Genomic DNA, 16074 nt, shown 5'->3' on the forward strand with positions numbered 1-16074 from the left:
CAAAAAATTGTTGGGTGTGGAGCTTATTTATCTTCTTTATTAAGAGGTATCACTGCATTGGACCCCAATTCGTAATGTGGCGGAAATGCCGCTCATAATATTTGCACTGTAAGGGGGTCCCGGGGGGGGGGGGGGGGGGGTTGGAGGTGACTGCGATCTTTGGGAGCCCCCCTTGGCGAGGGATCGGGGGCAATGCCCCCAAAGCTAAAAATAGATGTAAAATTGCCTTGTAAAATGTTGTAATTTCGTAGTCAATCTGGGCCATTCATTAGGCGAAGATCTGATGGTAGAAGTTATGTTTAATTTAGGGTTTTTTTTCCCTAGAAGGAAATCCCTCACTATATATGAAGGAATTATATTGCGTCTATGTAGATATGTATTCTAAGTGAGAAAGAGAGAGGAGATTGTGTGAGAGTGAAGAAGGAATTACAGTGGAGCTACTGTAGGTTGTATCTCTTCAGTTTGCTAGATAATAAAAGGAAGGATTATCTGTTTCTCATGGACGTAGCCCAAATTAGGTGAACCACGTATATCTGTGTCTCTCTTGTTTTATGTGTTTATATTTCTACAATATATTTTATGTGTTCCATTGCTCTGTAATATATAATTTTCTAACAAAAATTCCTTTGTGGTGGCCCCCACATTGCACCAAAGCCACAATTTTTCACTAATCCTATAGTTGGTGTGCTTGTTAGGTCAAAAATCACATATGGGTCCCCTAGGTCCCATTTTTCCTGAGTGAGATAATGTGAATGCCAAAATTGATCAAAATTTTGATATTCCCTTAGTGAAACACTAAGTAGGAATATCGTGACAGTCCTCCCTGTCAAAACGTTGCTTGTCCTCAAGCAACTGAAAAGAAGGATGTCGTAGTATATGTTCCCCCTCCTAGCTGGCATCCTCATCGGGTAGATTCCTCCATTGAATTAGAAATTCCCTGATGATCCCGTTACACATGTGCCTCTCTTTGGAATCCAAAATGGCCTCTGGTTCTAGCACCAAATGGCCTTCATCATCCATATGGGGTAACTCTGTAGTAGTTGTGATCTGCTGCCCCAGTGCCTTCCTGAGGCAAGACACATGAAAATTGTTATGCACTCGGCTCCCTAGTGGTAGCTCCAACTCATATGCTAACTCCCCCACCTTTCGAGCAACATGATAGGGCCCATAAAAGCGGTGTTTGAGTTTTACATCCCCCTTTAGTTTGAATGTAGAATATCGGTACAGTTGGAGCCTAAAAAAGACCAAGTTCTCAACTTAGAACTACCTCCCAACACTACCCCTATCTACATAAATCTTCTGCTAATTCTGGTCCATTTTCAGATTATCTTTTAGAGCCCTTAATATGTCTTAGCTCTCTTATATCTAGTTCTTGGCCCTTGGGGCCCTGCTGTCTCCAAACATAACGTTAGCAAAAGAGAATGCATCATTACCATGTATGGCTCAAAATGGCGACATACCTATAGACTTTTGATGCATAGTGTTGTAGCATTATTACCCCAAATACAACCATCGTATCCATGCCTTCTACTACCCTATCACATAGTTATGCACGTAGCCCTCCAACCACTTGTTAACTGTCTCCATTTGGCCATCCGTATGTGAGTGGTGACTGGTACTCGGGTGAGTTCCATACCCACCAATATAAACAACTCCTGCCAAAACCCACCCATGAACCTGTTGACCCGATAACTGAGAATGGTCTTGGGGAGACTGTTAGGATATTTTGACACATAGGAAATAGTTAAGTATAACTTGGTCTACTATAGAGTTAGGTAAAGTGTGTTTCTTTACTATGTACTTTTGTAACTTACAATCTGACAGTCACGATATGTAGTGATCTGATAGTTCATTCTCTCCTTGGTATTACCGACACTTGATTCGTGGCTTAACACTCAATTGGTCCATGATCTCTATTTAAAAGGCATGGAGGGTCATTTGTAAGGTGACCGTTCATGAGAGAAGATTATGTAAATTTTCATTCTTTTACTAATAAATTGCCTAAAGTGGCTGCGTTGGCTTAGGCCATGGACAATTTTCCTCTTTGAGGGTTTTAACCATGTCAAGAATACTGGTGTATTGATCTGTGATTTGTTTGTGAGCGGTGTCCTTTAGTGTTCTATCTGAGGAACATACCTTGTAAATTCCTACATGGTATCAAAGATATTTGAGGGCCGCATCCATTGGTGATCCAAATCGGAAGCCGATACAACTGCATCCAACTGTCATTTCCTATATCTACAGTTTCTGGTCGATTTCGGGCAAAGGGGACTTCTCTGTTGTGTTAGGAGCATTTGCTCCAGTGAGGAACCCCTTTCATTCCATGCGAAAAGGTTTCCGATAGCCCTAGCTACGTCATTTTTAAGATATGGAGGTATACAATGTTTATTTGCAGTTTTAGTTATTCTCTCTCTATTTTATTTTGGTTTATTTATCTCTCTGTTTTTTTTTTTACTGGATTTATACCTTTCATTTTTGCGTATTCTCTTTGCCCCGCGACTCTGTGCGATACGGGGAAATCAGAAACACAAAGGAAGGATTTTTTTCATGCGTATGCTCTTTTCTACTGCGCCTTAGTGTGATCTTAGAAAATTAGAAACATTGAGGAAAATATTTAGTTTGTGGCAAAAATTAACTTCAAGCCATAAGGTTTGTTTTTTTTTGTATGTCCATGTTGGGTTGTGTGGTTTTTTGTTTTGTAGGAAAAAAGACCTTTTTCGAATAAGCACACACCCCAAAGCTTTAGTGACAAAATGAAAAGAAACAAAAACAAAATCCCCACTTCCTCTTTTTCAAAAATTACTAACTTTTTAAACTATCTCACCTGGTCCAAAGTTACATTATGAAAATAGAGGCCTTGAGTTCAAGTCTCTTTTTTTGTTGAGTTACTTTTAAAAAAAGCACATGTACCTTGTGTTTTAAAGTTACTTTATGTAAAAGTGTTCTCATCCATTATAAAAAGTGAGTCACTTATAATTCTAAAGTCTCTTTATCTTTTATTTAAAGTTACAATTTAGTGAGTATCTCATAAAGTAAAATTGTAAAAGTGACTTTCACCTATTTATAGAATTGGGTCACATAAAATCTTTTTTTAAGTGAGCTAAATAGGTTAAGTTTGGAAAGATGACATATTTTTATTTTTTAAATATAACATTATCATTCACTTCTACACATTCACGCACTTCGTCGGTATCTTCAACAACTTTTTTTCAAAATGCCACAACTTCTTCATCCGGAAGCCATTTTCAAAGCCAATTTTTTTTAATCGGCCTAATTTTTCGAGATATTTCTATTGGAACACTTAGTTTCAACATCTACAATTTCAATTTCAGTTAAAATGGAAAGTCCATGCCAAGTTATTCTTGACAACACCAACTACTACCAATGGTGGTCCTACATTATGGATTTACTTAGAAGCAAAGGTCTTTATAGAATAGCCTTAGGCCAAGAAGCTAAACCTAAAGATGAAGATAAGACAACCAAATGGGAAAATAGGCAAGATTAAACATGTGGGTTGATAGGGATGTCTATTTCTTGAGACCTTAGATTCCATATCGCAGAACTTGATACCCCTAATGAAACAATGAAACAACTCACCAAAGTTTTTGGAATTAAAAATGAAATTAGAGCCCATCAACTCAAAAATGAGTTGCTTATATTGGACCCCAATAATTTTTCTTCCATTGAAGATTTTTTGTCGAAGTTCAAGACCCTTATACTTCTCTTGGAAGGTGTTAAGGTTAAGAAAGAAGATGGTAGCCTTATCTATTCCATTCTTACTAAGTTGGGACTAGCCTACTCTGTGTTTGTTTCCACCTTCCATTCTACTAGAGAAACCTTTATTTCTCAAGGAAAAGGCTACAAGTCCCCCCCTTTTGATTCCTTTTGTGATTCTTTAATAAGAGAACAAGAAAAACTCTTACATCTTGGTCTTCTTAATCTTGGAAACTCTTGTAAGGAAGACTTAGCTACCTAGCAACAACCAAATTCAAAGAATCCTAAGAAGCAGTATCCTAAAAAGAATGGTTCTAAACCAAACAAGGGTCCTAAGCAATTTCAGTCTCAAAATGAAAAATCATCTCAACAAAATGATAAGTCAAATAAAAGCAAAGGGAAGAAGACTGATAGACATTGCAACTTTTGTAATCGAGATGGCCACTTAGAATCCAAATGCTTTAAGAAGATGGAAGCCTTGGAAGCAGCAATGAAGAGAATAACATCCATTTGGATCATTCTTCAAATTCAACTTCATCTTCAGGAATAACACTTTCTACATGGGGTTGTCAAGAATCTCATTCTGATTATGCACTAAATGTATCTTCTTCTTCTCATTCTCATGAGTAGCTCATTGATTCTGGAGCTTCTTATCACATGGCAAAAAACAAAGCCATGTTTTCTTCTTTAAATGATTATAACACCAAAATATATATGTTGGTGACGATAGATCTCTTAGTGTTGTAGGGATTGGAACTATTCATCTAGATTGTTGTAGCATCCATTGTCATTGAAATTTAGTTTTCAATTTTATTGAAAAAAGGAAAAAAATCAAATATTATGTTATAACGAAATCAAAGGAGAATACAGAAGTTCGAAAGAAATGGTGTGTTTTATATTATTGATGGCTTTTGAACGCGAGAAAACCAGGAGAAGATCTAAGCCATCCAATCGATAGGCAACAGATATAACGATAATCGCGTGCTAATAAGCACAAAAGATAACTCCAAAATCAGACGTGAGAAATTATAAAACTGAGTTAAAACCTCAGTTAATCAGGGTTGTCTGCTTGAAGGATTAAGATTTGACAGTAATCTTATGGTTAACGAGGATGAGGTTTAATTCAGAAAACATACGTGATGGTTTATGGAATGTGATTTAATCCATTGAAGTTTGGATCGATCACAACGCTCATCAAGAAGGGACAAGATCCGACGGATATTACGTCAAAAGGTGCACGGGTTATATTATAAATTTCGGACCTGAGAAGTTTATGAACTGCAGTTTTGTTTCCTTTTAGTTCAATGGGGAAGGTAAAGGTTTGTGGAAAAGGTGGACATGATGAGATTATGAAACACAGTCTTAATTCCTTTGTTTCTGTGGTAACTTATGGTTTGCCATATTTCACGTAAATCAACTAATTTTGCTATTTTAGCAGAATAACTAAAATTAGAGGTGGATGACTATTGGTTGGGTTTCTTTGTGGTTCTGCCAATTAGAACACTTCCGATGTATACATGGGCCCATAACCCACAAGTCCATGCACGGAATTTTACAAAGATTTAGTTTTGTAGTGTTAAAGTAGTTTAGCTATCATCATAACATCTACAGGGAAACTTCATCAACAGTCAAGCCACCGATTCGAATATCAAGCAGCACTTACTAGTCATATACTAATTTCTGTTACTTCTTTTTATTTTTTTATTGAGAAGAATGAGGTGTCTTTACCCTCCGATGTAATATTCTGTAATAACTTTTACTTTAGACAGTTAGGAGATAATTAAGAAGTTTGATAGTTTTGGTGATTACCAACTGTCCCATGATGTATAAAAAGAGGCAAAATTATAGAAAAAGGGTCTTAATTTTGAAGATCCTGGAGGCTATGCTATTGTATTCTTGATAAAATTGATGATTAATGAAATAATTAGGAGTTTTCCACACATTTTTGGGTATGATTTTGTAATTTCTCTGTTATGTGTCATCATGTGTCTTCCTTTCTTTAAGTATGGTAATGAAGCTGCAGGTATTTGTTTACTTATGTGAATGAAGTTAAAATTCCTTAAAAGAGTGCTCCTGTACTTAAAGTTCCTACTTCTACATTTCTTCTAAGTTACAGATAATAGTTTCTGTGAAAAAACAACATATTGTCTCTAACTTCTCAAAGCGTTACAGATAATAGTTTCTGTGAAAAACAACATATTGTCTCTAACTTCTCAAAGCATTCTTCACTCAGCATTTATATCCAGCAACTATATGGAATTATGAGACTTTCATATCAGCTAAATATTAAGGGTTAAAAGTCAGGCCCTTCAGGTCCTTCACTTGAGGATACATCATACAAATAAGTGACAAGAATAATAAACATTAATGTCTTAAGCATAGTTTCTACACAACCAAGAAATTGGTTTCTTAAGGGACAACATAGACAATGGTCAATTTAATGATGTATCATGTGTTCCAACCTTATCCCGCAACCTTCTATCTGTATATCAGATAACTCATTCAGGTGAAGGTAAAATCATTGACTTTTCGCCTCACGATGTTGTAATTAAGGACCTAAGAGATCCTATACAGATTTTAGCTATTGGCATTGCTAATGATTCTACAAGGTTGTATAAGTTTAACAACTTTGGGTCATCAAATCTTCCCTCAGTATTTGTTTCTCATAATGATGAAGTGAGCAAACTTTGGCATGAGCGATTTGGTCACTTAAACTATCGCTCCCTTCAAAATCTATGTAAAGAAAATATGGTGACAGGTCTTCCTATGGTATCTTGCAGAGATGGTGTTTGTTCTGGATGTGTACTCAGAAAACATCATCAGGATAGTTTTGAAAAACGTGCCTCTTGGTACGCCTCAACCCCTTTACAGTTTGTGGATAGTGATTTATGTGGTCCACTTCCAGTTGTTTCATTCTTTGGCTACAAGTATTTCTTAACTTTCATTGATTATTTCTCCATACACACTTGTGTATACTTCTTAAAACTCAAGAGTGAAGTATTTAACATGTTCTTGGCCTTTAAGGCCTTTGTTGAGAAACAATCTGGACATCAAATTCTTAAGCTAAGATCTAATAATGGAGGAGAATATGTTAACAAAAAATTCATCAACTTTTTCACTGAGCATGGAATTCAAATGCAACATACTGTTCCATATACTCCACAACAAAATGGTGTAGCTGAAAGGAAGAATTGCACCTTAAAGGAAATGGCTAGTTGTATGCTTCAATCTAAAGGACTTAGTCTTATTTTTTGGGCAGAAGGAATTAACTGTGCAAATTACATAGTAAATTGCACTCTTACTAAGGTTTTAAAGAATATCACTACAAAAGAAGCATGTAGCTCAATTAAATCATATATAAGTCACTTTCGTGTTTTTGGAAGTGAAGTATGGGTCCATATTCCAGATGAGAAACACAAAGCTTTAGAACCTAAGAGTGAAAACTGTATGTTTGTTGGATATTATGAAGATGTCAAAGGATATAGAATTATTCCACTTAAGTCCAAAAATGTTATCATTAGAAGAGATGTAAAGTTTGCCGAAAATATATCGTCCTACAAGCCTAGTTCGGCAGATGTGCCACCTCTTTCTATCCCTTCTACTTCTGAAAATATTTCTTCTTCAGATGATGACAACAAGGATGACAATCCTCCCCCACCTTCTCAGGGTCCTCCTTCAGCTCCTCAGCTTCCAAAATGGGTCCGTGCTACTCGGGATGTAGTAGGTGCTCTTGTAGGTTATCCTATAGATCAATGACGTACATGTTCTCAATTTGATAGAGCCTCTTCCTTATTGGCTCAAGCTTCAACGAATTATGATCCTGACAGCTTCGCAAAAGCTTTAGGACATCCAGATTGGGATGCAACTATTAATGAAGAATATCATTCATTATTGGAAAATGATACATGGGATCTTGTTCCTCTTCCAAAGGTACGAAGACTTGTTAGATGTAAATGGGTTTATAGAACCAAGTTTGGACCAGATGGAAAAGTCGATAAACATAAAGCTCGTCTTGTTGCTAAGGGTTTTTCACAAGTTGAACGCATTGACTATACTGAAACCTTCTCCCTTATTGCCAAAATGAACTCTATCTGTCTTGTTCTTTCCCTTGCTGCCTCTTTCAAATGGGAAGTCCATCATATGGATGTTAAATTTGCCTTCTTGCATAGGGACTTGCATGGAGAAATCTAGATGGAACAACCTCCTAGCTTTATACAAACAGAATCCAGCCTTGTATGTCATCTTAAGAAATCCCTTTATGGTCTCTAAGCAAGCCCCTCGGGCTCGGTATGCCAAAATGGATAGCTTTCTTTTAGATACTGGATTTTCTAGGTGTCATTCTGATAATATTTTCTACACCAAGAAAGTGGGTAAGTCTCTTATCATCCTTGTTCTTTATGTTTATGATCTTATCCTTACTGGTAGTGATCCCAACCTTATAAACCATGTGAAGTATACCCTTAAAAAGAAGTTTGAAATGATAGACTTAGGACACTTGCATTATTTTCTTGGTCTTCAAGTCTTGCAATCCAAGGAAGGTATTTCCCTTTCCCAGCCCAAGTATGCCTATGATCTTCTATGCCACTTTCACATGGAAGAATGCAAGACAGCCCCTTCTCCCTTTTAGTCTGGATCCAAACTTTCAGTCACTTGTACTTCCCCTGAAGTTGATGCTACCTTATACCATCAGCTTGTAGGAAAAATTTTGTATTTGACCCATACTCGTCCTGACCTTTCCTTTGATGTTGGCCTTATTGCTAGGTTTATGAAAAACCCACATGAGAGTCATTGGAAATCAACTAAAAGAATACTTCGTTATGTTTGAGGTATAGTTTAGTTTGGGATTCATTTCAATGCATAAGCATCTCCTCTATTGGTTGGTTTCACTGATTCCGATTGGGCTGGTGACCCTAATGATCGGAAGTCTACTGGAGCTTGTCTTCACTCTTGGTTCTGGACCTAATACATGGGATTGCAAGAAACAAAGTGCCATTTCTCTTTCTTCAGTAGAAGTAGAGTATCGTGGCACTGTAGAAGCTAGTAAGGAATCCCTATGGCTTTGTCAGATCCTGTTAGAGTTTGGTTTTTAGCAGCAATATCCGACTACACTTTGGTGTGATAATCAAAGTGCCATTCAACCATGCAAAGATCTAGTCCAACATCAGCACAAAAAACACATTAAACTACACATTCACTTCATCAGAAAGATCATTTATGATCATGTTCTTGAAGTTCAATATTGTTCAACTGATGATCAAGTTGCAGACATCTTTATAAAGGCTCTCACAGAGGCGAAGTTTACTAAACTTCGATTTATGGTTAGAGTTCAGAATTTTGTCACTAAGGGGGGATAGGCTCTAATGCCTCTTTCCTTCTCCTATTGTGTCATATTTTTACATCCTTCAATCCTATCCCAAGTTGTTGTTAAGGGGGGATGTTAGGATATTCCGACACATATGAAATAATTAAGTATAACTTGGTCTAGTATAGTGTTAGGTAAATTGTGTTTCTTTACTATGTACTTTTGTAACTTACAATCTGACGATCATGATATGTAGTGATCTGACGATTCATTATCTCAGTATTATCGACACTTGATCGATGGCTTAACACCCGATTGGTCTATGATCTCTATTTAAAGAGCATGGAGGGTCATTTGTAAGGTGATTGTTCATGAGAGAAGCTTATGTAAATTTTCATTATTTTATTAATAAATTAGCTGAAGTGGCCACATTGGCTCAGGCTGTGGACTGTTTCCCTCTTTTAGGGTTTTAACCACATCAAGAATAATGATGTATTGATCTGTGATCTATTTGTGAGTGGTTTCCTTTAGTGTTCTATCTAAGGTACATAGCTTGTAAATTCCTACAGAGACCATGTAGCCAAACTACCTCCTTGAAAAACAATTTGGCCACCTATGAGGCCGAGTACCAGGCTAGAATGGCAAAGAAATGAGTGTACGTTGTCAAGAAATCCACCACCACATATATGCAGTCCTTGCCCTGTACTGTGGGCACCCGAGTGATGAAGTCCATCAATATTCTTTCCCATTTTCCCTAAGGAATGGGAAGCAGTTGTAGTAGACTAGCGGGGTGTGTCTGCTCTCCCTTGTTCTGTTGGCGTGTGTCACACTCCCGTATATGCCTCAGAACATCCTCTGTGAGGCCCTTCCATGCAAAGCGCTCCTTAATGGTCTGGTATGTCTTCATAAACCCATGGTGCCCTGCTAGTGGTGAATAATGGGCAACCTGCAAAATCTTCTCCCTCAGTGGGGATTTAGGTACGAAGTAAATCCAATATTGGTAGTAGATCACCTATTTCATCACCCAATATTGGTCATTCATCACCAACCCATCAAGATCTTGTATGCAAACTTTTCCTTGGAGTACTCAATGAGTAACTATACCCTCTAGTCTAGGGCAATGCTCATCAAGGACAAGGTGGCTGGTCTCCTAGACAACGCATCAACAACTACGTTGTGCTTCCCTCTGACATATTCGATGTCAAAGTCATATGCCTGTAGTTTTCTCACCCACTTTTGCTGCCTCTCTTATAGTTGTTTCTGCTCCAAAAAGAACCCGAGGCTATTGTGGTCGGTCTTGACCTTGACTGCATGAACATGGCTAATGCATGCATGATGGTCAACATATCTTTTTCATAGATCAAGTAGAGCATCTCATGGGGCAATATCTTCTTGCTCTCAAAATCCATGGGGTTCCCCCCCTGCATCAATACAAGCTCCCACAACCACTCCTAATGCATCAAACTCCAACATGAAAGGCTGAATGAAATCAGGGAGTGCTGACACTGGACAACTACTCATGACCTTATTAAGGCAATTAAATGCCTCCTGCATTGTAGTGGTACACTCGAAAGCCCCCTTCTTTGTCAAATCAGTGAGGGGTGTAACCAACTGTGACAAACCCTTCAAAAATTTCCTGTAATAGGTGAAAATGCCCATGAACCCCCTCAAATCGGCCAAATTACGGGGCTCTAGCCAATCCTGGATAGCTCTGATATTATCCTCATGGACTCTGACACCATCCTCCCCAATGATATGCCCAAGGTAGATCATCTCAGTTAGACCAAACTCGCACTTGGATAGTTTGGCATAGAACTGTTGCTCCTCCAAGATGCACAATTCTATCTCAAGGTACTATAAATGCTACTCCCATGTCTGGTTGTAGATCAATATGTCCTCAAAGAACACCAACACAAACTTCCTCAAATTCCCATGAAACACATGGTTCATGCATGATTGGAATGTGGTAGGTGCATTGGTTAGTCCAAAGAGCATAATGAAGAACTCAAAGTGCCCATAGTGGCACTAGAATGTTGTCTTTGGGACATCTTGGTCCCTCACCTAGATTTGATGGAACCCCGACCTTAGATTAATATTTGAGAAGAAATTCACTCCCCTCAACTCATTTATATGGGGAATAGGGTAGCAGTTCTTCAATGTTTTCTTATTGAGAGCCCTGTAGTCAATGCACATCTGTAAGGACCCATCCTTATTTTTCAGTGGCACAACTGATGAAGCAAAAGAGCCAAAGCTAGGTCTAATGTGTCCTAGTTCCAAGAGCTCATAGATGGCCTTCTTAATCTCATCTTGTTAAGCCGTGGGATGTCTATAAGGGATGGTGATGACACCCTGCGCCCCTGGATCCAACTCGATGGTGTGCTCAAACCTCCTGTCTGGAGGTTGTCCCGGTGGTATGTCCCCAAACACCACTGGATACCTATCAAGAATAGCCCATATCTTGGATGTGGTGACTTGGGATTTCCCCCAGCCTCTAAGATCCTCAACTCCACAGCCCACTTGATGTATCCATGTCTCAAGTCAACCTCCATCCTGTGGGTCGAGATATTCTATGGGGGGTATGAGTGCATCCCTTGAAGCAACACGATCTTTCTATATGGCCCTATGAACTCCATCTCCAACTTTTGCCAATTTGTCGTGACTCTACCCAATGTATAGAGCCACTGGACTGCCAACACAATGTTGGTGTCCGGTACATCCACCACAAAGAAATGATCTATCATGGAGTAATTCCCCATGGTCACTGTCAAAGCTAACACATAGCAGGTGCACTACATGGTCCTGTCCCCAAGCACAAGACCGAGAATCCCTCAAACTCCTCAGTTTTGATGCCCCTCCTCTAAACTAGAAGCACATCAATGAAGTTGTAGGTAGCCCCACTGTCCACCAGTACTGAGACACGCTGCCTCTGAATAGTGCCTTGAATCCTCATAGTAAAAATTTTGGATACTCCTTGCAATGATGCAAGTACCCCTCTAGTAGGTGCGAAAGGAACTCCCCTTAATGGTGGTGGTGGTGGTGGTCCTCCTCCTCCTCCTGGTGATGTTGTGATATCTTATACTGGCATCTCAAAATAAGTCTCCTCCTCTGCATCACTGTCAGAGAAGACCTTTATATAGTGAGCCTTTCCTGCTGCACACCTGTGGCCTAATGCCCATGGATTTTGACAAGTGAAGCACAAATTCCTCCTCCTGAGGTCTCTTTTGGTCTCATCATCCAATTGTGCATGCCCCTGATTGGATCTTGATGGTGGGGCCCTTCTATCCTTCCCCTTATGTTGGAATCCCTCTCTAGGGGGAAATGGTGCCCTTGTCCTAGGTAGGGAAACTTGTAGGTCTTGGGATCTCCCTACGACATCCTGTAATGTATTGGGCCTGTAGGACCTCACCAACCCATGTAATGGCTCTGCTAGCCCATCGATAAACATGAAAATCCTCTTAGACTCTGACAACTCTGGGACCATCATCGACAAAAGCAGAAACTCTGAGACGTAGGTGTTTGCACTCCCGGTCTTCCTGAACTTAGTCAGCTCCCCAAAATACTCCTCTAGATCCTTCCTCTCAAACTGCTCCAACACCCTCCTAGTGAACTCATCATAGGCAGTCACTCTAGCATGCCCCAAAGTGGTCAATCCGTGGAACCATCAGTCGTGGGCTTCCCCTTCCAAGTGTAATGTGAAAATATTGATTGCCTCACCTTTTATCATTTGGTTTAGTTGGAAATAAACATCCAACTTCTCGACCCAGGCCTTGGTCGAGCTCTTGGAGGACCCATCGAAATTTGGGAGAAATAGCCTCCCCACAGTGCATTTCAAGTGTGTATCCTACACATAACTTCCTCCATTCTATCCCTTGGACTTGTTGTTTTCCTTCAATTGGCATAAATATTTGAAAGTAATGGCCCTCCCAAATTCAGGTCCATAGGACTGATACTCCAAGAAGTAGTCTCCATAGGGTGCACCCTCTTTCTCTGGTTTTCCTCCTGCTCTAGATTGTAGGAACGTGGTAATGGTGGATCTAGGGGGTGTCTTTTGGACCAATGGCATGTTGGCATGAAGATATGCATGGTGGTGTGATGTGCCAGACCCTTCTTTATAGTGGAAATATCCTTGGACTCCTTTTCCCTTGTTTCCATTACAATTTCATTGCTCCATCCCTTCAATGTTCCAAGGCAAATCCTGCACTGCCTTTAGTAGGAGTTGGGAAAATTACTTCTCCTCATCCCTTTGGTCTCCCTCGTTATCCCCCATGTTGGGTTCCTCTACCTCTACATCTGTTGCCACGAGGTCAGGGGTGATCTCTAGCTGTCGTTCTTTGCTCATGTACCTTTGTCTCCAGTATGTCTCATTATGCCTATCCTTCAGTGTCATAGACTGCGATACTTCCACAGGCTGTGCCAATCTTATAACTTTGATACCATAGTAATATCCCTAAGGGAAAACTGAGAGTAAATAATCAAAGAAAAATAGACAACACATCAAAAAAATCGAAACAAACAATTAGACCACGAAAATGCTTCCACAACACCGCTGTGTACTCATTTTATTAAATGGGAAATGTGTACACTCAAGGTGCTAGAATGTGTGCACCTAGGATTTCTTTTAGCAAGATAGCAAAGCCCTTAATGATCCCTGAATCACCCTCCTTCAAGCCTTGTCAACTCGGTCCAGTTGTTGTGCTGTAAAACCTAGAAAATGGTGTTGCTTCCTAAAATGAATAGCTTCTAGAGCCATCTCTACTACTTAGAAAATTCCTGGAATTTAATCCTGACCTCTACTCAAGAAACCCAGAATAACCCACGAAGGGTTTGGCCAAATATTGATCTTGGAATTTCGACCCCCTTGAGCTTGACTAGCTCTCCAGCTGGGAAATTTGGCCTATTGAAGGATCTTTTGCTAAAATGCCTCCAAAATACCCACAAACCCTATTAGAAGGCTTCCCAAGCCTTCCCGCCAATTCTCCATCTCAAATTCCCTTATCTCCCCACACTCCCGGAATGCCTCTATCAATGACTGTGTAGTCCCTGCATTGCTGTGGCTTTCCATGCTACTGCAAATCGACCTCATGTTGCTGGTGTGGATTATGTTGAAGAATAACTCCCTCCTTGGGTTGGAACTCGAAGTTCACCGAAGCAAGGGCTAAGATTTCCGCTCGGAAACACCCGGTGTGTTGAACAACACATGCAGTCTTGGCTCACTGCTCAAGGTTGCTCTTGTTAAAGACAAATTTGAAATGATGAGTGATAACAAAAAATGAGAGCTTCTCCCTCTTTTATCGAATTTCCTTCAAGGTTGCCGATGTGGGACCACATCGTCTTTCACCCACCTTCTTCGAGCCAATGAAAGTGTATTCTCCTTGTGGGCCGAAAATGCCTTCATGGTGGCCCTCACATTCCACCAAAGCCACAATTTTTCATTGAGCCTATAGTTGGACTGCCTCTTAGGCCAAAAATCACATATGGGTCCCCTAGGCCCCCTTTTTCCTAAGTGAGATAATGTGAGTGAAAAAATATATCAAAATTTTGATATTCCCTTAGTGAAACACTAAGCATGAATATCACAAATTTTGCGTAGAATTCCCATGCTAAACAACACTCTGTACCTTGTGCTAAACCACTCTAAGAGAAGATGAAATGTGAAGTGTAACAGTCAAAATATGCCCAACAAATGAGTCTCTCCTCATATCATTCCTCTCAATGCTTCTAGACTTATTTTTAATATTAACTTATTGGTGGGGAAAATTTTCCTGTTAATAACTTTTGGCACCATTTTTATAAAATAATATTTGTTTCTATTCTCCAATAGAATAGTATTTCACTGCACATTTTTAGTAAAAATAATCTTTACTCTCTTTTAATCAAATTTGGAAAAAATCTCTTAGCAAATTTTCACTCACAAAAAATTGGAATACTACAGTCCTCCTTGCCAAAAGTTGCTTGTCCTCATGCAATTCTCAAACAAATGCTCCTTCAATTTTCTGACCTAAATTATCACAACAAACAATACCGAGGTCCCAAATGTGCCACTGAGTCATCCCTGTCACATGCACTATCATGTCATAAAGGAATCCCTTGATACCAAGATCTCAAGACATCCTGATCAATGTGAATCACCCCTTACTCCACCCACCATGCAACTATGTATAAACTCCATAAGCCATCCCCATACTATTCATGAGTAGAGGATAATGATATTATAATTCTCGATCAACCCCTCATGAAGTTGCCCTATAATTAGTCAAACTCATGCACTTCAGGAGTAGGCTCTCAAAGATACAATCCAACCCCTGTGGATTTGAATCTCTGCCTGCATGATCTCCCCCTAGTCTCCTCCTACTAATCATCCCGCCATGTTGGTGAAGTCCTCCACACCAACAATAAACCATTAAAACCCAATGGAAGATATGAATGATTTTCCCTTGTAGGAACCAACTCATCCCTAAGGGTAGACGAGCTTCCAAATTCTATGATGCCAGGATCCCATGCCCATTGCAATATGAGGCTGTCGTATTGACACTGCAAAACCCCAGTCACAACTGACTACCCAACATGCTCATATCATATTCTCCTCTCCTGCAATGCTTGACCATAATACCTGTCATGATCGAAGTTGTGCCTTACCTACAAGGGAACCTCGGTAATGCTAGAGTCTACCATTCCATGGCTAGCCTTGATCCTGAGCAACAACCTCTCTCACCATATGATGAAGACCATACAAATCCCCCATGTTTCAATCGAAGAATGAACTGAATCACCTACTATCATGGTCGTACTCACCAGGAAGTGTCACAATCCATCAGGCAACTGGATCCTTGGATCCCATAGCTGCAATGGAAGTTCACAACTCCCACTCCTCACTAGATGCCTCTATGAAGCCCTGTTATCTGCTAGACTCAATTTGTGTCCCATCCTTGACTCCTGTATGTAATTAAATGGCTACTAGTCATCAAGAATAAGTCTTATACATGCAAAAATACTTTGATCTTGGTAGACCACACAACAAAATTTGTTATCCCAACTGTCGATCATGCACCTAGACACTG

This window comes from Pinus tabuliformis, chromosome 2_2 (genome assembly GCF_031772625.1).
Source record: "Pinus tabuliformis cultivar Carrire ecotype Pingquan chromosome 2_2, CPIR1, whole genome shotgun sequence".
Classification (NCBI taxonomy): Eukaryota; Viridiplantae; Streptophyta; class Pinopsida; order Pinales; family Pinaceae; genus Pinus; species Pinus tabuliformis.